Source organism: Pyrus communis, chromosome 1, assembly GCF_041283825.1.
Source record: "Pyrus communis isolate YQ-2024b chromosome 1, ASM4128382v1, whole genome shotgun sequence".
Taxonomy (NCBI): Eukaryota; Viridiplantae; Streptophyta; class Magnoliopsida; order Rosales; family Rosaceae; genus Pyrus; species Pyrus communis.
The window spans coordinates 17,859,532-17,883,069 of NC_142565.1; the positions used below are offsets into that span (position 1 = coordinate 17,859,532).

The 23,538-nt window shown below is 35.7% G+C and overlaps 2 pseudogenes; both read right to left on the minus strand.

The window, feature by feature from the left end:
• Positions 1-836: 836 nt before the first annotated feature.
• The window catches only part of LOC137719909 (TMV resistance protein N-like), a 65,618-nt pseudogene continuing 42,916 nt past the window's right edge, over positions 837-23,538 (minus strand).
• LOC148699295 (disease resistance protein RPV1-like) lies at positions 10,081-10,665 on the minus strand (annotated as a pseudogene).

The following is a 23,538-nucleotide window of genomic DNA, read 5'->3' on the forward strand; positions in this document are numbered from 1 at the left end:
AAGTTTTTTATCTTCTTCTTGTGTTTGCATCTAAATATATGTAAATTTGATGATTCATTGTAATATTTGCGGTTTGCAAATGCGAAGATTGCTGAGTTCATGCCAAGTAAATTTTAAGTATACAAATACGTTAAACTTACATTTTTGCATGCAATATGTATGTTGCTAAAAAAAATTAAAAATCATTTGATTTTAGGGTGATTTTTTTGGCTAGCCCACCCATAAAAAATTTTCTGGCCCCGCCATTGTGAAGGACTACATTGATTTGAGCACTTACTTGCGGGACTACATTGATCAATTTTCAATTTCAAAAATCATTTTGATGTCGCGGATCAATTTTAGGGACCATTTTGATGTCATGGGTCAATTTCAATGACTATTTTTGAGAAAAAAACACTTATGGGGCCAATTGATGTGCCATATCAGCACTTAACAGAATTTTTAACATAATTGTAACGGAATGACCACATTGATTTGCGATACCTATTTTCAAGGACTACAATAATTGATTTTCAATTTTAGGGACCATCTTGAAGATGAAGATCAATTTTAGAGATCATTTACGATATAAACCCAATAAATAATAAGGTCTAACCTAATTACAAGGAATCAAGTAAGGAACAAATAATTACACGAACGGTCAACTTATGCCAACAACTCACGCCAACAATCTAATGTTCCACGTGGAACTGGCCTCGTTAGTCCCAAAGATATGTGAATCAATTCGTCTTGGCTGCGCGACAGGAGGTGCACCCCGCGGTTTTTAATGATTGCAGATTTGTGGAATTGAAATATAACATGACAAATATCTCCCTGCTGTTTGTGCTCTTCATCCACTAACCGGTGCCACACATGAGTTGCCTCGCTGTCAATCTCATTACATCAACAACGTTCAAAGTTTTGTATTCCGTTGATGAGAATATCAAAATAAGCACCAGATCATAAGGATTCGGTGCATCAAGAACAACAGATAGAGCCAATCCTAATAACGTGTCCCCTTGTAAATGTAGAGGAATTTCAAAACAAAATCGACTGCATCTAACAACTTCTTCCCCTTCGTATTCTGATAGAAGTTCAAATGTTGTTGAATGTTTAGACGTATATCTAAGCCACTTTGGAACTTCATTGACTGAAAGAATAACTTGTAATTCAAAGCACCGAAGAGATTCCTACAGATTAAATAATGTGTAGATAACCATTTACAAATAGTCTGTTGTATATATGTCAACCATATGTGATAAAATTATATATGCTAATAAATAATAAATGCGAATAGGAAAATTAACAAAGTACGAACAAAACAAAAATATAAAATAGACAACTTGAAGATCGAGGCTTGCGTACCGCAATGTGCTTGAAACAGAAATTTCGTCCCTACTCAGTGCTTGTAGTTCCACGGACGTTTGCTTCAATAGGATTCAACGATCAAGTTAGAATTCCAGCACCGGAAAACTTAACTTCTAGCGAATTTCTATGTGGTTCTCTCAGCAAGGATGTTTTGGGTTATAGAAGAAGAATTGTATTTTCTGTGTTCTAAATGTCATGCAGATGGATGTATATATAATGGGATTGTGCTTGTTTGCAACAGGTATGAGAATGAGATGTGACTGTTAGGAGACATCTTTTTAGAGGGGTGCTGTGCTCTCTACATTTTTTATTTTCAGGCTTCATCTGAAAATATGAGTCTGTTCAAATAAAATATAATTTAATTAAATTCAAAATTAATTAAAGAATTTAATTTTCAAGGTCCCAAGGCCCAAGGTCCATCTTTTGATAATTATATATATATATATATATTAATTATTAATTAATTATCAATTAATTAGTACAGCCCAAAGTCCAATCCCAAGGGTGAGCCCAATTTTATTCTCCAAGGCCTATCACTCCAATTACTTTATGTAAGGGACAGAGTCTTATAAAGTGAAGAAACCTTTTGGGAATGACTAATGTGGGACAATGAAATTTTTACTCAAAACTTCCAACAATACCCCACATTTGAGTTGAAGTTTCATTCAAACTCCAACAATTACCCCACATTTGAATGCAAATGTATGACTAGGCTACCTAAAACTGAGATAGATATGATATGCATCGAGTGAAGTGTCTTTTGGACTTGAACTTACCCTAGTGAAAACATATCAAGTTTACTTAGGGACACAGTGGATGTGGAAGATCTTGAACTGTTCACCGCAGTAGTAAACCAAGACAATATGCTACACACATATCACGTCTGCCACACGTCAATTCATACGGTTGTGTTCATTTTCGCCTTGAACAGATCCCGAATTTCATATGAGCTTTAGAAAAATTTAGCCATTTCAATTCTCATAAATGCGGCCCCATTTACTCTTATACAGGTGGCATTAATTAAGAATAGTCTGCCATATTCCTCTTAATAACAAGATATTAATGTCATTAAATGTATAAAGCATAACCCCTCAAACTCAATAGACAACACACATTTTATCATAAGAATGGGTAAGTTGTGTGTTCAACTTTTGAATCAAACTCAACCAGTTTGCCTATTGAACCTAGACCATGAGATCTCCAATCAGATAGGTTAGGTTTCCACCCAATTAGATTCATTGAATTCGCTTGAGACCTATTCCCCTCAATGTAAATAATATTTGCTCTCTTGGTAGGCCTTTTGTCAAAGGATTAGCTATATTTTTCTTTGGCTTTACATAATCAATGGATACTATTCCATTGGAGAGCAACTTCTTAAGAGTATTATGACGACGCCTAATGTGTCGCCACTTTCCATTGTATACGTGACTTTTGGCCCTTGATTGTGCGACCATACTGTCACAATGTATACATATAGCAGTTACAGGCTTTGGCCACTTTGGAATATCCTCCAGAAAATGTTTGAGCCACTCGGCTTCATCTCCAGCCAAGTCTAAAGCTTTAAACTCTGACTCCATGGTGGAAAGAGCTATACATTTCTGTTTAGAGGATTTCCAAGATATTGCTGCACCTCCTAAGGTAAAAACATATCCACTTGTCGATTCTGTAGTGTCAGAAATCCAATTAGCATCACTGAAGCCTTCTACAACAGGTGGATATTTTGTGTAGTGGAATCTGTAGTCAAGTGTATTTTTCAAATACCTTAACACTCTTACTAAAGCATCCCAATGCTCTTGTGCAAGATTACTTGTATATCTACTAAGCCTACTTACTGCATAAGCTAAGTCAGGCCTAGTCGAATTCATCAAGTACATTAGACTAGCAATTACTTGAGAATATTCAAGTTGAGATATGGCATTGCCTTTATTTTTCTCCAACTTGCATCCAGCATCAAAAGGAGTTGCAGCAGGTTTGCAGTCAAATTGACCAAACCTTCGTAATATTTTTTCTGCATAATGGGATTGTGTAAGGACATACCCTTCACTATTTCTCTTAATTTGAATTCCTAAAATGACATTGGCTTGACCTAAGTCTTTCATGTCAAAACTTGAATTCAACATTTTCTTTGTTTTGTTTCTTACATCTTTGTCGCTTCCCATTATGAGCATATCATCCATATACAAGCAGACAATAATGCAAGCTTTATCATTACTCTTAATGTAGACACATTTATCAGATTCATTTATTTTGAACCTATGTGTCAACAAAGTATGATCAAATTTCTCGTGCCATTGTTTTGGTGCTTGTTGAAGTCCATATAATGACTTAACTAATTTGCACACTTTTTCTTTTTTGTCCATTAAGCACGAACCCTTCAGGTTGTTCCATGTATATTTCTTCATCTAGTTCTCCATTTAAAAATTTTGTTTTGACATCCATTTGATTTATATCAAAGTTGTATACAGCCACAATCGCTATTAACGTCCTAATTGACGTTATGCGAGAAACTGGAGAATAAGTATCGAAATAATCCAACCCCTCCTTTTGGTGATAACCTTTGGCTACTAAACGTACCTTGAACTTATCAATGGTTCCATCCGCCTTAAGTTTCTTCCTGAAAATCCATTTATGGCCAATTGGTTTACTACCGGGAGGTAAATCAACCAATTCCCATGTGTTATTTGTCATAATGGATTCCATTTCACTTTTAATTGCTTCCTTCCATAAAGGAGCCTTGGAAGAATACATTGCTTCTTTAAAAGTTCTAGGTTCATTCTCTTACAAGAAAGCAATGAAATCTGGTCTAAAGTTTTTAGAAACTTTGATTCTTTTTCCTCTTCTTGGTTCCACATCATTTTCTTGGACACTAGAAGAAGAGGCTTCATCATGACTATGATCATGAACCCTCTTTGTATTAGAACCAGAATCCTTATCTTTGTAAGGAAATATATCCTCAAAGAATTCTGCATCCGCTGATTCTAATATAGTGTTAACATGTATGTCAGAAATCAAAGATTTTACAACAAGGAACCTATAAGCAGCACTATTATTTGCATATCCAATGAACACACAATCAATAGTTTTAGGTCCTAGTTTCGCTCTTTTTAGTAACGGAACTTGCACCTTTGCTAAGCAACTCCACACTTTGAGGGTTTTATAAGTGGGTTTATGTCATTTCCATAGTTCATAAGGTGACTCGTCAATCTTCTTTAGATGAACCTTATTCAATATGGTATTTGCAGTAAGGAAAGCTTCACCCCCACAAACTATGTCGAAGCCTTGAACTATTCAACGTGGAATTAATCATATCTTTGAATGTTCTATTTTTTCTTTCAGCAACACCATTTTGTTGTGGTGTGTATGGAGCCATTGCTTGATGTATAATTCCATGTTGAGCACAAAAATCTAAGAAGGTAGTAGACTCATACTCTCCTCCTTTATCGGATCTAAGTGCTTTGATTTTTCTCTCAAGTTGATTTTCAACTTCGGCTTTATATGTCTTAAACATATGCAAAGCTTCGTCCTTGCTATGAATCAAATAAACATAGCAATACTTACTGCAATCATCAATAAAAGTGACATAATAATTCTTTCCTCCACGAGTTGGTGTGGATTTAAAGTCACAAAGATCACTATGAATTAATCCAAGTAATTCATTTGATCTTTCCAGAATTGACTTCCTTGTTTGCCTAGCAAATTTCGATTCAATACATGTTTCACACTTATGATTAAAATCAATTTTGAATTTAGGTAATAATTCTAATTTAACCGTTCTTTGCATGGAACGAAAATTAACATGCCCTAATCTAGCATGCCAAATATTAGAGGACTCAACAATATAAGTAGAAGCATTTATTTCATTAGCATCATTAATGGCAATTACATTGAGTTTCACGAGGCCATCAGCCACATAACCCTTTCCAACAAACATCCCACCCTTGGTAAGTACAAATTTGTTGGATTCCATTACAAGTTTAAAGCCCTTAGCAATTAGAATAGGTCTAGAAACCAAGTTCCTCCTCATTTCAGGAACATGCAGCACATTCAACAAGGTGAGACTCTTTCCAAATGTGAATTTGAGTACCACTTTGCCTTGGCCCTCCACCGCAGATGAGGCAGAATTGCCTATATACAGCTTTTCTCAATGGGCAGCAAGATGGTATTCAGTGAACAGATTTCTGTCAGTGCAGATGTGCTTTTTCCTTGACAACATGAGCGAGATTCATGGGTGTCAGGGAAAACAACATCTTCTGTTGCCATCTCTTGAAGTCCAACCCTTTGAACTTCTCTGGCTTTTCAGAGTATTTTGACACAACGCCATTCACAGTCACAGATTGTTGATCCATAATTTTCTGTTTCAAGATTGTTGTATATATGTGAACCATCTGTGATTAAATTATATATGCTAATAAATAATAAATGCGAATAGGAAAATTAACAGACTATGAACAAAACAAAAATATAAAACAGACATCTTGATGATCGAGGCTTGCGTACCGCAATGTCCTTGATATAGAAATTTCGTCCATACTCAGTGCTTGTAGTTCTACGGATGTTTGTTTCACCAGGATTCAATGATCAAGTTAGAATTCCAGCACCGGAAAACTTAACTTCTAGCGAATTTCTATGTGGTTATTTCATTAAGGATGTTTTGGATTATAGAAGAATTATTGTATTCTCTGTGGTCCAAATGTCATGCAGATGGATGTATATATAATGGAATTGTGTCTGTTTGCAATAGGTATGAGAATGAGATGTGACTGTTGGGAGACATCTTTTCAGAGGGGTACTATGCTCTCTGCATTTTTTGTTTTCAGACTTCATCTGAATAGATGAATCTATTCAAATAAAAAATAATTTAATTAAATTCGAAATTAATTAAAGAATTTAATTAATACACCCCAAAGCCCAACCCCAAGGGTGAGCCAAATATATATATATATATATATATATTAATTAATTATTAATTAATTATCAATTAATTAGTACACCCCAAAGCCCAACTCCAAGGGTGAGCCCAATTTTATTCTCCAATGCCTATCACTCCAATCACTTTCTATAAGGGACAAAACCTTATAAAGTGAGAAAATTTTTTGGGAATGCCAATGTGGGACAATGAAATTTCTACTCAAAATTTTCAACATAGTCGTGATCTGATTTCTCTTCTCAAGTATCAACAAAATTAATTTTCATTTCAAGAGAAATTGAGAAGAAGAGAGAGGAACCTCATTCAACAAATTGTTTTCCAACTTTGCCACCTCATCGCCACTTAGTCTAAAGCAATTAGTCAAGGCCAAAACCCAAAGCATCGGAGGCAGTTTTGGAATTTTCTCCAATGATGTGCAATGATCCAGATATCAGTCAAAACAGTTTATGTGGAAGGACTTGTGGAATTTCCTGAAGCATCTTGCAACCAGTCAAATAAAGTATCTCCAAGTTCATAAATTTGCTAATGCATTGGGAAGACTAGCAAATTGGTTTCGCGACAGATTAAGGCTTCTTATTGTGAACCAGCAATCAAGAGGCACAAGGAAATCAATTTCTGATAAACTGCATCCTTCAAGATCAAGATAATCCAGCTTGGGAAGTGTTAATGTGACACAGTAGTCATCTGAAGTATCCAAATCAGTTGCGATCAGTTCTGTGCACCCATATATATATACATATTTGTAAGGTTCTCACAAGCACCTGCATCTAATCTTTGAAGCCCAGTAAGATAAGGAATTGATGAAGGCAATTCCTTTTTGCCACTTCTTTCTATCTCCAAATACATTAGAGATTCCATCTTATCCTCCTCTATTTCTGGGAAACTTTCGAGCCTTATGCAACCACTGAGACAAAGCTTTTCAAGGGATCTCAATCCAAGTCTTTTTGCAAACCTCGTAAGCTTAAAGCATCAACGAAGATTCAAGTCAACAAGTTTATCAAGGAATCCAATAGAATCATCAACCTCAATCAAACTTTTACACTCACTTATATCCAAGTGCTTTATGTTTGGGATTCTCGAGAAGTCGGTGATTTTTTTCCAAGAATTTGCAACCACTAAAATTCATATTCGAAAGTTTTGCCAAATTCTATTAAACCAAAACCAAAACAAAAATACACATGCTTTAAAAAGAATATAATGAAACACTAGAGTTTTTTTTTTTTTTTTTTTTTAGGAAATAAAATATGCATTAAAATTGGTAATCATTCAAAATAATTTAAAATACATATATGTACTTCAAATCCCTTCAATTGTCTGATGCCACTGTATGGCACATCAAACCTAATGAGATATCTTGGATGGTAATTGGATGGCAAATTGAACACAACGGTATGCTTTCATTCAATATTGAATGGTAGACCCAATTTGATCCACCTCAAATCATTGAGCAGATAACCAACGCGTCCAAAATAAAGTGCATTATGGTTTACAAAAATTTCAAGATTTACCATCAGCAAGAAGCTTTGTATATTTAAGGGTATCACGTCAGGTTCGGGTAGCTCCACCACAATGCCTCTAATTTTCTTTGTTCCCTAAGATAGAAAATAATGAAATATTCTTAACAAGCCATGTCGTTTAATTAACAAACAAAAGACAATGTATGTTTTAAAATTTTGTTTTCTTTTCAATATCATTGCAAATCAAATGCAAGAACATATTTTCTACTTACTTTGTGTCAATTAGAACATGGTAGACATCTTTATGATCCTACAATCTGCTCTGCTCACCTGGTTTAGTGGGCGATTCTTCCCAAACTATACGCTTACCCATTTTTTCTAGCAAGCCATGCATCAAAATCTTATTACCTTCAATAATTATGATGACATTCTCAACGAGTACTTCAATACAATCTTGAGGTACAAGGAGCTTGAACTTCTTAATATTTGTAACACATAGCCTTTATCTCTACCTTTAAAAAAACATGCAATGTCTCAGAGAACTTGTAGCATGAGAGCAAGTCCACCGGGGCTTGATAGCCCGGCACCCAGCCCAAGCCAGGCCATAGGCTGGCCCAGAATTGACAGACTAAAGAGCCGTGCCATCTGACGTCAGGCTTGCGTCAGCCTGACGTCAAAGCCCACACAATTTTTTTTTGCGCCAAGCGCGTGGGAAGCATGCACGACTGGGCACGCGTCGCCAACAAGAAATCAAAGGCGGGGCCCGCATGCGTAGGTGCACTCACCAATCTAATGGGGAGGCCACGTGGCCAGTCTTAGGCCGTTGGATTTCCAACGGTTAAAAAATTTTGAAATTTAAAATTAATGGCTATTGACGTGGCACAATGAGGACCATTCGATTTTCAAATCAATGATCTAGATTTTTCCGTCAAAAAAATTTAAAAAAATAAATAAACTGTCACAAATTATTAATATTTTTTTATAAAGTCAGAAATTAAAATAAAATTAATTTTTTTTATAATAAAAAATAATAATATTTTAATAAAATTGACTAGATTATTTTTTTTAGGGGTGGAGATGCATTTGGCCTATCATTATCCATTGGGGTCTATCATTGTTCACTGAGTGGATTAAATGAACTGAATGCTGGCGCATTTTTTTTGGGGTGGACTTGCTCTGACATAATCCCATGCATCATAACTTTTTTGAAGTATTCCTTGAATACCTCTCTAAGGTTCTCCTTCGTAAAAATCATAACCATCCAATATAGCTTGCCAACGATTGATACTTCTTTTACGCAAATGGAAACCTATAAGATTAAGAGCTAAAGAAAGGCCTTGAACATAGGCTATTGCACGTCGTTCGAGTCTCAAATAATTATATGAAGGTTCTTTTCTTCCGAAGGCATTCAGACTTAAAAGCTCAAGAGCTTCCCTGCCCTTTAACTTTTGGACCACGTATATCAACTCAACTCCAAAAGATTCTAGCAATCCTCTATCTTTCGTGGTTATGGTCACTCTACTGCCCTCACTAAACCAATCAACTGCAACCAAGTTGTTTAAATGCTCCAATTTATCCACATCATAAAGAATTAAGAGAATCATCTTTTGCCTCAACAGTTTCTTTATAAGACTGATTCCGTGATGAGCATCATCCATTTTGAACACTGTACCGAGTAGAATTTTGGAAAGAAGAGCCATTTGTAGTTGGATTACGCCTTGACGTGATGTCGATGTTTCTCTGACATCATCAGGGAAACAACTACCTTGAAACTTATGAGCAATTGCATTATAAACAGCTTTTGTAATTATTGTCTTGCCTATTTCAGATATCCTCCAAATCCCAACCACACGACAATCATTCCCTCTGACACCTAAAAATTCTTTCACCTCTTGTACGTAACATTGGATTCTAACTGGGTGTTAGGCCACATTTCAAATATGCGCCATCGAAGTACTTTGACTAAGATCTCCTCACATGGTTGCTGATAAATGTAGCTTCAAAGCAGCAGTTAAAAAAAATCACACGGTTAATTAGTGAACTTTTTTTGCTATACTTATGTGAAACGAGGATAATAATGTGAAAACACAAATAGAGAGCAATATTACCAAAAGAAATTTTTTTTTTTTCAATATGCACTAGTGATTGCTAAAGTTAATCATCTATCGCTTGCTCTAGAGATCTAAAGAGTAAAAATGAAGGGAATTGTTATTGGAACTCCAAAAATTTCATTTTTCACTCTAAATTTTCTATAATTGTAAAGAGAAATACGCATGTGAGGAGTGTAGAATGAGATTTTTGAAGTTCCAAAATAGTTATCAAAATGAAACACAAAACTAAATAGTGACTTTATTGTAAGAAATTAACTATATAAATACACAGCAAGGGGAAGAGATATACGTACTCTCCCTTTTGGAAAGGATGTCCTGACAAATTTGCTGCTTCTCTAAGAGCTCTCTTCCATGCGAGGATCTTCTCCTTGTTGTCTTTGAATTTACACTCAAGTATCTTCTCCTTGTTGTCTTTGAATTTACACTCAAGTTCTGTAAACGCATCACCGAAATTACTCGTTTGATTTCTACATGGGACGAATCCACCTTGTAAAAAACGCAAAACTATTTGTTGCTTTGATTCTCTACATTGAAGAATCTCAACAAGCTCGTCTAAGCACCACCTTGAAGATGCGTAGGTTTTAGAAAGTATGACAAGAGAAATCCTTGACTCTTCAATTGCTTGGACAAGTGTTGGTGATATTGCTTCTCATTTTGTAAGTTGGTGATCAATGAAGGTGTGGATTCCCTTATCGAACAATGCCTTGTATAAATGATCTGTAAAATTGCTACGTGTATCCTCTCCTCTAAGGCTCAAAAAGATATCGTATTTCCACGAAGGAGGATCACTGAAGGAAGACGAAGAGACAAGTTGATTGTTCATTGTTCATTGGAGAAATCCAGGTAAACTAAAGAGCTTCTCAAAGAATTGAGTTTGGATTATGCATGCCTTATGCATGCTTTTCTTCCTGTGTAGTGATAGGGATTTTACCACACACGTAAAAGGGTTAAAAACTTCTAAAATACTTGCAAGAATGACAAGGATATTGTAGTATAAATGGTTTTCGCAAGGTGGTTCTCCATAGGATTATTAAATAAATCGAAGCAAACCAAATTCCAATTAATTATTGTAAAGCAGAAATTGAGATGATTGATTTTATGACCTACTTAAATTAGAATGAAATTAATTGATAAAAGTAAATTGATTTGCAATATTAAAGATGAAGAAAAAGGAAACAATTTTGTAGAAATCAAATTAAGAAAGCACTAGGGATCTGCCGTGACCTTAACAATCCTATAAAGTTCTTCCAAATTACTTATGACCTATACATGCATCTTTTGAAGGTTAGGTATTCCTAATACATGCCTACTTGGACCCCCAATATAGAGCGTATATCAAACATTCAATCCATCTGTGATACTCAGATCAAATCTAAATATGCATGACTCATTAAGTTTTGTGAAACCTTCTGAAAAACCATACAATCCTTAAGACGTGGTATTCATCCAAAGTGAAGTTGCACATATTAATCACAAGAAGCCTTCGTCAATTTTAGGGACCAACCTCCGACTAAAATTGCATCAAATTACTTTTCTAAACATCCTAATGGTGATCAAGCATCAAGACAATTAGATAGTTTAAACCAGTGATTAATAACTCGAACACCTGCGTGCATATAATCATAAGAAAATTAAATAGAAACTACATATTCTTGTTAAGGCTCGTGGTCTCACCCCATCCAAAAGAGAATTAGTTACACATATTCATAATAAAAATCACAAAGTTCTTTATTGTAATAATAAAAGATCGAAAACACCTTGAATGGAAAAAGTCTGAAAATTTCTACGTTTGGCCAATTTTCCTCTCTTCAAATAATGCACAGAGAAGAAGAAGACGCAAGAATAGGCTGGCCAAGCTTATTTAACCTAGTAGAAATTACATCCTCCTAATAAAAGGTCTTCCAATCCAACTAGGAAACTAAATACTAGAATAAAATAGGAAACATAACCCTAAATTAAATGGTCAAATTCGCCTAAAATCTGAACAGCCACGTTTTGGATCCCTAAACTGCTCCAAAAGGCCATGAACCCATCACAGGTCATCTCGGGCTCAAAAAATGCAATTTAAGCCCAGAAATGGCATTTTCCAGCACTGTACACTGATCCTTTATTCCATCGCCAGAAAATAACCGCTTGGTAGAAAAATCTCAAATTTTGTTACACACATGCCAAGAGACACACGAACGTCCTTCAATTTGAATCACTCCAAAATTCATCCGTTTGATCATGTTTTGCTCCAGAAGAAGTCAGATGTCCTATATTGAAAATATAAAACATAATATCAAAATTCTACCAAAATAATTACCAAAATATACTAAGAATGGGTAAAATATATAATATGAAATTGACTCATCATGTAGGAAGCAGCAACTTCCTACCACCTTCAATGTGAATGTGGACTCTCTCTTGTTATACTCGTCCTCACGCGATTAATTTGATGGAGGGAAAGTTTGGTTGCAAATTACTACCTCCTACCTTGGATGTAACAATCCACTAGAATGGTATTGTAAAATAATCATGAAAGACTGAAAAATATAAAATTGGTACGTGGCCGTCTTTAAAATAACGAAGTGTATGTCTTGTTTCATTTGTTTTGTTATACTAGGAAATTTTTGTTTCTTTGACCACCGATTGACTCACTTTGGTTTGCCTGTATTCTAGTATGATATTGTAATCACCTGTGGCCTATCTTCACCAACAATGAATTTATAATTCCGACACTTTCAAAGCCCACATCTTTGTTTTTGTCGCTGGATTAACTAATTCTCATCCTTCGTTATCTAGAGGAAGTTCAAATATTGTTCGATCTTTCCAGGTAGCCGAACCGCTATAGCAAAACAGAAATTAGTAGAGCGAGAGAATTACTGCAGAGAGAGAATCAGTGAAGAAAACAATGAGGCTTATATTTTGGGAGAATATCTCAATGGTTTTTTTTTTTATTACATAGCTTTGAATATGTACATATTATAAGTTGTCTTCGTGCAACCAATTAAGAGAAGTAATAAAATAACAAATATAAGGCCTGATTGGTATAGTATTAAAAAAAATTTCATAATTTCTCAAAAACATTTCTTAAGAACATGTTTTAAGAACAATTTTATTTAAGATCCAAAAACTTGTTTAATATGAGATTCAAAATTGGTTTTTATATTTCAATAATTAAAAAGAAAAAAAAAATTATAGTAGCCCAATTGGAGGGTGAGGGGAGAGGGAGATTAGAGAGAACTAGAGAGATGAGAGAAAGAACAGAGAGAGGAGAGAGATTCTAGGGGAGGAGGGAAAAAGAAAGGAGAGAGAGATTTAGGGGAGGAGAGAGAAAGAGAGAGAAAGAGAGAGATAGGTGAGAGATTTGGAGCGAATGAAAGGATATGATAGGATAGAGAGAAATCAGGAGTGGGAGGACATGAGAGAGAAAAAGTAGTTGGTTAGGAGTTTAAAAACTCTAAAAGTCACTTTTTGTGTTTTTTAGGAATAGGCTATTTAATCTTCAAGTTAGTTTTGAATTTAGTTTTTGTAAACAATCATACCAAATAAGTATTCAAGTTGTAAAACTGAAAGTGTTTTTTAGTCCAAAAAGTTGGATTCAAGTAAAATACCAAACAGACCCTAAGTGATTCAAGTATTTGTTGAATAGTTTAGATTCATGGTACTCTTTTCTAGATTCATGATGCGCTTTTGGTCACCCCTTAAGCGAAACAAAACAAAGTGGAGATTGAGCTTGGAAGTGAGGAAAAAGAACCGTACACATGAAAGGCCTTTGGTGAAGACATTGGCAATTTGGTGGTGAGATGGGGTATACCGAATATCAAGAACTCTTTGTGCAAGCAATTTCATGACAACATGGTAGACAATTTCAATGTGACATTTTCAAGCATGGAAGACCGGATTTGCAAGCACATAAGGGCAAAGATTACTGTTTAAAGTTGTCTTATAAATGTTATATGCTTGAACAATAAGTCCAAGGAATATGTAATTAGGACAATGTGATATAAAGAAGTTAGATTCATGAGACCATTCTCTTTCATATACATATCCTAAATGTCTCCTGATCATATGACTGCTAATTGGGTATTAACAGTCCGTTAAAATCAATACGTGCTATGTCTTCTCTTAGGAAGAGTGATTAGTTTTGAGTCATTGGTGTGACTGACACCAAGACAAGTATGTAGGTGCTCAATAGAGAATCAGCATACTGAATGCGATTAATAAGAAGTTCTCATACTTATGTCACATGAGAACTCATGGTTGGGATAATTCAAAATAGTCCTTTGACCTAAAGCATCATAGTTGTCATGTGGTTAGGTCCTTGATCTTTGACTCTGTCAAAGACACTTTATCAAAGGGTGTCAACGACATAATTAGGGTTAAGCCACTTAACCATAGAGGCAAGTGAATGTAGAATAATGGATCTCTAACTTTCAAACTGTTGAGGGAGAATACTCTATGATATGATTAAGAACCTCTATACAAAATATGAATGAGATTTAGGAAGTTGTTCCAAATCACATTCAAGGTAATCATCTAAGTAAGAGAATTACATTGGATAGTAGACATGAATAAACTAACAAACCTGAAATTAGTACTAGGTGGAATATCCTGTATATAAAATTTTTAATCCGCTGGACTGACTAGTCAAGTCCGCTAGTCAACTAAGATAGATTTCTTAGTCAATAAATCAAAGATTTAATCACCAAATTCAATTCCCAGAAGCTATCCTAGTCAACAAGGCCTTAGTTCATTGCAAGTTATTAATGTGTTAAGTAAGCATGATTGTGAGCACATACCATTAAAATGTTCAAGAGATATATGTACCATGTATGTGTATGTGAGATGTGTGACACATATAAGTAACTTTGAACACAAGATGTTTTTGAACGGAAATAATGAAATTTATAGTGGGATTCCTAGTGACTAGCATGCATATACAATTATACAATTCTAAATTTATATACATAAGCAACGGAACCATATTATCACATATTATCAAAGCTATAGTCATGCAAATCCTCTTCAAGAAGCATAGGTTCATATATGATGCATCAAACAAAATATTGAAGAACAAAGTGAATGTTGAGTTTTATAGCTCTTGATCAAGACTTTAGACCAAGAATGGACCACCTCCAAGCTCTTTGTTCTTGGAACTCCTTGAGTCTAGCCTCCCTCCTTGTTTCCTCCACCTTGATAGATTTGGAACTCCTTTTATTCTCCTCTAGTCTCCAAAGTAGAAGACCTCTAAAGATCCACACCCACTAGTGTAGTGAGATAGATGTTGGAATAACCAAAAGGAGAAGAGATGATTAGCTATTTCCCCTCTTGGTGGCCGGCTATGTTATGTGTGTAGAGAGAGAGACTTGTTTTTCTCTTGTTGAAAAGTTCACACAAAAAACCCTAATGAAACTTTTTCATTAAACTCCCTTTATAAAGGTAAAAGAAGTAAGTCAACTAACTGACTTGTTCTCTCTCTTCTTTCCTCATCTTTGGCTGGCCCCTTAGTGTAGGTTTGGGCCTGATAGGCCCGAATGAATCCGAACTTTTATTTAAGCCTGAAATGATCTTTCATCGCTTCCATGATTTCTTTAGACTTTCTAATTAATCATAACACTTAATTAATCCAATTAATTAATTCCATCATCCTTTAGTTGTCTCATTACAAGAGTGTATCGGTGTACAATTGTTTTAGGTTCTAATTAGCGAGGTAGTGAGGTGATTGGTACCAATCCAATTGATTAGTATTTATCCAATCACTCAGTGAATTAAAATTTACTTTTAATATTTCTTCTTTGATGACTACTTATTTAATCATCTAGAAGAACCCACAAGCCATGAGTGACATCTAACCATATATCATGGCTATCCAAACTAATGTAGAATTTGGTTGGAGAACCTATTCAGTTGGAATTACAATGTAATTCAATCCTTCTCTAATACAATACTCACAATCACATTACTAGGGTATGGATACTTCATGTCAAATCCCTAATGTGATTATACTAGTTATATGATTTAATTGAGTCGTATAGGAACGCCTTCCATCATTACGCTCGACACTTCGGCCGAAGATTCCTGAATCATATCTTAGAGTATTCTTCCTCTCATAACTAGGATTAGAAATTCCTTGTTGATCATTCACATGCCTCTGAGAATAAATCATTGACCCCAACAATGCATTGAACACATCCAAGATGAGATGTGGTCACCTCTCATTATCAAATGATCAGCAACGTATCCCTAAGACAACTATGATGTCTGAGGTCAAATGATTACTTACATTATTCCAACCAGTAGAGTTACTTGCTTGACATGTGAGTAGACCTCCATGCAAGTACTCTCATTTGATTTTGTTCAGTGAACTCATTCCCATAATGAGCACCTACATACTTGTTTTAGTGTCACTACACGAATGGCTTGAGACTTTCCATCCTTCCCATTTGAAGGGGACATAGTATATACTGGTCTATGTATTGTCAGTGTCCTTCTGACAATCCTATGATTAGGAACCTTTTGGACATATGGTTATGTGAAGAAGGTCTCTGTTGTCTAACATCATTAGATTACTTCTTCCATCGATCCATCGATCCATTATCCATGGATTCACTATTTTGGACGTATATCGTTGTTGAGATAGTCCTAATCAATGACTTTGCCCTTTTGTTGTATTAGAGTTATCTACACATGCAGAAATTGTCCTGAAAGGTTTCTTCCAAAGATTGACTTTCAGGGCATATCTCTAACAGTTTTTGGCCAGAAAAACCCACCTCTTGGTTAAAAAAAATGGGGACTCTCCCCTGAGTCCAATTCATTAGTGTAAACAAGGTTCATATAAAGACCACATAAGCTCAATTCCTAGATCCCTATCTACGGAGCTGCTTTAACTTTTTGCGACATTGCCTTACACGAGATGAACTTCTTTGGTCTTCACGAAATGGCAGCTCCACCTGAGCTCTTTACCTTGTGGCACCGGTATCAACTCAAATTATGAAATGACATAATGTTATGATATGCATATAAAATATGGATTCAAATGACCAGTCAGATTCTATAGTCAAACAGTTGAAGGAAAAATCTAACTTAAATCCAAAGGCTTGGTCTAAAAATGGATTAAAAGCTTAAAACCAGACCAAGAACTTAATACAAAACCTTAAAACATTGCAACCCTAATATACAATGATTGGGTGTTGAATGCATGAACTTGGTTTTGCAACTAGGGTTTCATAAATGAGGAGGAGGAAGAAGGTGGAATCATAAATGCTTTATCTCTCTTTAAACAATATGCACTAGTAAAAACCCCAAGAGAAAAAGAACCTTAGCTAGGGATCTTAACCCCAAAAGCATCAGTTTGTTTTTCTCACCAACTAAGGACACTTGTCGTATTACAAACTGATTGGAAAAGATTAACGGCTGAGATTTGACCATTAGCATATGTCAAGAAGCTCGTATGGGTAGCTCTTAATATGCATGCCCAGCCAGTTGAAAAGCATCGAGCAATTCAGATTAGACTACAACACTAAACATAATGCACCAAGAATATAGAAGTGAAATGCACATGCATGACTAAACCTTTTGAAGTGAAGTCAACCACATATTGATCGTTTAATCCTAGCAGCAGTAGCCCATAACAAGAGAATGTAGTCTAAAGCTAAATTGAGCATGTGGTACACATACAATATTCGACAAGAAAAGCCAAACACTTAAGACTAGACTTTATAGCCTCCTACTTTGGCTTTCCTTGACAAAATACCCCAAGCCTAGAACTACACTCAAGAAAAAGCCAAGGAATGAATCCTGCATATGAACAACTCTTGACAAGAACAAGTGAAATTTATCATGGGTAAAAAAAGCTTGCAAGGTATGAAACACAAATAAAATTTTTCTCCTCCATTTTGTCATGGTAAGACAAAGACAAGGTGGAAAACCGCACAGAATAGTCAAATTTGTTGTAAATACATAGAACAAGAACAACAAGAGCACAGTGGATAAAGAAATTGCAATAGATCACATATGGATATGCCCAAGGAAAGTGTAGCAACAATTAGACTAGCAACAAGTAAGCACAAAAAGATGCATGCGTTATGATTGAACTCCCCCATAATGAAAACTCCCCCATAAATGATGCTTGCAATATGAACAAACTCTTGAACAAGATTATCACACAAAATTAGAGATTCACACCAATAGACAACCAACAACATAACAACCAGTAAGAAAATGAACTAAGATGTAGGTTGAATATCTATGCTTCCAAGAGATATGCAATTTGAAGAACACAAAAAGTAGATGTGCAATGCAGTTCTCAAAGGACAAATCTTCAAAGGCATACACAAACATTAATAATGAGATTAACACAAGCTCATAATCCAGTAGTGATGTGTCAAGGTATCGAAGAAAGTATTTGTGATAGCCATCTTAAAATCATATATCCAAGCACTTAACCAAAAAGGTCATGCCAATTTTAACCAAGCTTTTAAAAATTCATTGACCTTAAGAGACAACACTTCCTACATAATATAAACAAAGGACCAGACGTGCCAAATAAGGCAAAGGCCTTAAATGAAGGGAGCACATTTTATGAGACTTTGAGTGAGACACCAATGGAGAAATGTCAAGGTCATTTGAGAGAAACTATATAATTTATGAAACACCATTCTAAACTATGAAAAGATTGATGTATGACCCAAGGAAGGGAATTTAAGACATTGAAACACCCCATGACATTGCAGGAAAGAATACTTTTGAAGAGATATTCCCTTGATCGATGATAACATATTTCTTGAAGTAACCCCCCTTTGTTGTTTTCAATGCTCCTATAATCTTTTTTTTTTTTTTTTTTTTTTTTTGATATTTTCTTTTGGGGAGACACAAAAAGGAACAAGGGAAATAGTAAGCAGAGTAGAGTCACTACCAATCACATAGAACCAAGGCAAGTCTAATACCAAAATCACCTCAAGGTTTAGATGATGGAAACATGATTTTTCAGAGGCTATCAAGACAATAGGAAGAATATTGACGTCAAGTGAATAATTATCCAATGATGATCCCAAAAATATCATGAATGTATGACAATTAAGATAAGCATATAGAGAGACAATATGTAGGTATCTAATGAGCATGTTGACAAGACAGATACAACGTGGAAGCGTAGTTATTCAAGCTATTTAGTTCATAGCAAAAAGACTAATAGACCGTCGAAGATTTTCGTACCTTCGATTATCTACAACTTTAGTGAATATGTTAGCTAGTTGTTTTTCAGTTGGCACAAAGTTTAGAGTAAGTATCTTACTTTCCACTAGATCTCTAATGAAGTGATGCCTAATGTCAATATGTTTGGTTCTTGAATGTTGTACAGGGTTCTTAGAAATATCTATTGCACTCATGTTATCACAATAAACAAGAAAAGTAGATTGAGATATACCGTAGTCACTGAGCATTTGTTTCCTGCACATCAATTGAGTGCAATAACTCCCGGCAGCCACATATTCTACCTTAGCAGTAAACAAAGAGACACAATTTTGCTTCTTGCTGTGCCAAGGAACCAAATTGTTCCCAACATAGAAAGCTCCCCCTGAGATACTCTTTCGATAACCAATGTAACAGCCCAATCAGCATCACTGTACCCAACTAGGTTTGTGTTGGTGTCATAAGTATATTGAAGTCTATAATACATACTTGATAACCCTCTTGACTGCTTGTAAGTGAGACTCCTTAAGACAACTTTGAAATCGTGCATTTACCCAACATCAAATGTGATGTCTGGTCTACTGGCATTTAGATAGAGTAAGCTTCCAATCATGCTTTTATACAGAATTTGATCAACATCCTTGCCACTTGAGTCCTTGTGAATTTTGGCACATGTGCTCATTGAAGATCTTGCAACTTTTGAATCCTCGAGGCCAAACTTCTTCACCAAGTTCTTGGCATACTTCGTTTGAGAGATAAAGATGCCATCATTTTCTTGTTTCCCTTGAAGTCCAAGGAAGTAGTTTAATTCACCAACCAAGCTCATCTCAAATTCACTTGCCATCATATCGATAAATTGTTTAACAAGAGAATTAAAAGTAGACCTAACAACTATGTCATTGACATACACATAAGTAATCACAACATGAGATTTAACCTTCTTCACAAACAAGGTTTTATCAACAGAACCACGAGTATACCCATGAGTAAGAATATGAGAAGACAACCTATCATACCAAACATATGGGGCTTCTTTAAGACTGTTAAAAGCCTTCCTTAGTTTGCACGCCTTATCTAGCTTGTGAGGATCCTCAAAACCCTTAGGTTGTTTCACGTAGACTTCCTCATTAAGATATCCATTAAGGAATGCGGTTTTGACATCCATTTGCAAAAGCTTGAACTTTAAATGGCATGCAATAGCACAAAGAAGTCTAACATATTCAAGACAAGCAACATGGGCAAAGGTTTCATCAAAATCAACACCTTCAAGTTGAGAGTATCCTTAAGTCTAATCACATTTCCTTACTCATCAAACTTGTTCTTGTAAATCCATTTAGTGTCAATAACGTTAGTGTTTGATGGACAATCGAAAAGGGACCAAACTTCATTCTTCTCAAACTGATTTAGCTTTTCCTGCATAGCTAAGATCCATTCTTCATTAGTTAGGGCATCTTCAATATTCTTGGGCTCAATGTGGGAGACATTACAAACACTTGCAACTTTATCAGCTATTTGTCTTCGAGTTTTAATGCCTTTGTCAATCGGACCCACAATTTCCTTATCAAGATGACCTCTGGCCCACTTTGGTTTATCCTTGAATAGGACACGAGAACCTTGATTAGTGCTTGATTCACTCTCATTGTCACCTTCTAACACCACACTTGACTTAATAGAAGCATCACCGTTATCTTTAGTAGAGGGAAATAACATATCATCATGTTCAGCTGCCAAAGAGGGAAGGACATCAGTGTCATCAATCTTGACATTTATGGACTCTATGATGGTTTTTGTTCTCAAACTTTAAACCTTATAAGCATGACTTCTGTTGGAGTACCCCAAGAAGATTCCTTCATCAATCTTAGTATCAAACCTTGCTAGATGTTCTCGATCACGTAGAATGTAGCAAACACTCCCAAAGACTTCGAAATACTTTACCATTGGCTCTTTACCCCTCTAGAGTTCATAAGGTGTCACATTAGTGCCAAGTCTGAGAAAGACTCAATTTGAGATGTAGCAAGCGGTGTTCATGGCCTCGGTTCAAAAGTGTTTTGCCAAGTTTTTGCTGTTATGTAGCACCTTAGTCATCTCTATCAAAACATGATTTTTCCTTTCACTACACCATTTTGTTAAGAGGTGATTGGAGAAGAAAATTCACGCTTGATGCTGTTTGTTGAACAGAAATCATCAAAGTGAGCATTCTCAAATTGGGTTCCATTATCTGTTCTGATTCAGGCTAGAGCAGAATGGCTAGACAGAGATTCATTCAACATTACTTTGTACCCAGTGAGGAACTGTTGAAAGGTAGAAGATTTTTCCCTTAAAAAGCATACCCAGGTGAATATAGAGTAGTCATCCATAATTACCGAGATGTACTTCTTGCCACTAAGAGATAAGGTTTGAATTGATGCAACAAGATACATATGAATCAATTAAAGAGGCTTAGTTGTTTCAATGTTAGTCACTTTCTTGCGAGCCACCCTAGACTGTTTCTCAATTGACATGGTCCATAAACATAGGAGTTAGAAACAGAAAAAGGAGGCAACCCCCTCACAACCTCATGTTTGGACAATTTCTTAAGGTCTTTAAAGTTCACATGCCCAAGTCTCTTATGCCACAATACACAAGTTTCATCAATAGCTTTGTTGCACTTGGGAGTATTTAGCAACTTTTGAGAAATCAAGAATGTAGCAATTGTCTCTAGATGTTGGGAGTATAAGCAAGTTCTTTCCAAGTTCATCCACAATCCGACAACTGTTTTTTGAGAAGCACATTTCATCAGCCACATCAACACACAACTGGCTATTGCTAATGATATTTGACTTTAACCCATCAACTTAGCTCACATTGTCAAGCATAGGTAATCCAGGGATCTTGACATCACATTTCCATGTGATCTTAGACTTGTGTCCCCACTACCGAACATAACACCACCGCCAATAAAATGAGCAAGAGATGAGAAAGCCTCATTGTCTCCAATCATGTGGCGAGAGCACCCATTATCAAGATACCACACATTTGGTCTGGTAACAGATAGAGCATTTAGACCAACAAGGCACCTGTTTGAGAACTTTTAAACCCACTTTGAACTTTGCTTAATATTTCCAGATGAAGAAGAATGAATATGCTAAGCAATTTTGTTGACTTCGATGACCAGATGATCCACTTGACCCTTCAGCAAATTGGTCTTTCCAGAGTACAGCTTTCTACATTTTGGACGAATGTGCCTTACTTCACCACAGTGATGACACGTAGGAAAAGATCTCGTCTTTAGACATGGTTTGACTTTATGAGATATAGGCCTAGATTATCTCACAAATTTTGTTTTGGTAGGGATAAAACTTGAGCCATTTTCTACATACCCAAGACCACTTTTGTCAATGTATAGTTTCCTAATACTTAGCATCTTGTCAATTTTTTTAGCCCCAATAGTAAGACGAATAACTTTATCATTTGCCTCATTTAGCTCAAGTAGATGTTTCCTGTTAGCCTTATGATACATCACATTATTTTCCTTCAACACATGAATTTGATTCATCAAGTTTTCTGGAGATTCGAGCAAGTTTTGAACCTGAGCATAGGTCTCAAGATAACCAATCTTTTCATCTAGTTCAGTTCTAACTAGACAAAGAGAGCTGTTTTCTTTTTATAGCTCAGCAACCTTCTTAATCAGCTCAATCTTCTCCACTTTTGTAGTACATGTCTCATCAAAGAGAGTATCATACTTAATGCACAATTCATTACAAGTCATCTCCTCATTGCCATTCAGTACAAAATCATCATCACTTAGAGACACTTCCTCAATTGGGGCAACAAAAGAAAAACTTTTTCTTCATCGTCTGACAACTCATTAGAATGCATAGAACCTTGATCATTGTTATCACTCCAAGTAACCATCATTTCCTTTTCGTGCTTTTGACTAAGGAGTTTGATGTTAGCATAATCAGCAGCACGATGCCCACTACCCGCACAAGCAAAGCAGGGACCAAATATCTTTGACCACTCTTTGCCACGTTTTCTACCTTGCTCTTTGTGTTTCATTCCAGTAGCTAGTTTCTCGCAACTGTTTGATGATTCACCAAACCACTTAGAATCCTTCCGTTTGTTTTTTAGAATTCTTCTAAAATGCTTGACAAATAGGGCAAGATCATCAATAGAGGATTGTCAATTTACTTACAACTTCACTATTCTTAGCACTTTGAAGGGCCATTTCTTTTCTCTTTTTGGAATCACTTTCATCCATATCAAGCTCCATCTCATAGGTGATGAGTTTCCTAACCAATTTTCCAAGCTTGATTTCATTTAGGTCCTGAAACTCTTGAATGTCAGCCTTCTTTGTATGAAATCTCTTAGGTAAGGATCTCAAAATCTCACTTTTTTATCACCCTCATGAAGAATTCGGAGTTTGTCCCAAGCTTGCTTGGCAGTTGTGCAATATCGAACATGAGCAAACTAATTAGACGAAATCGCATAAACAATAGAATTTTTTGCTTTCCTATTAGCCATGGCCGAAGCAATTTCTCCT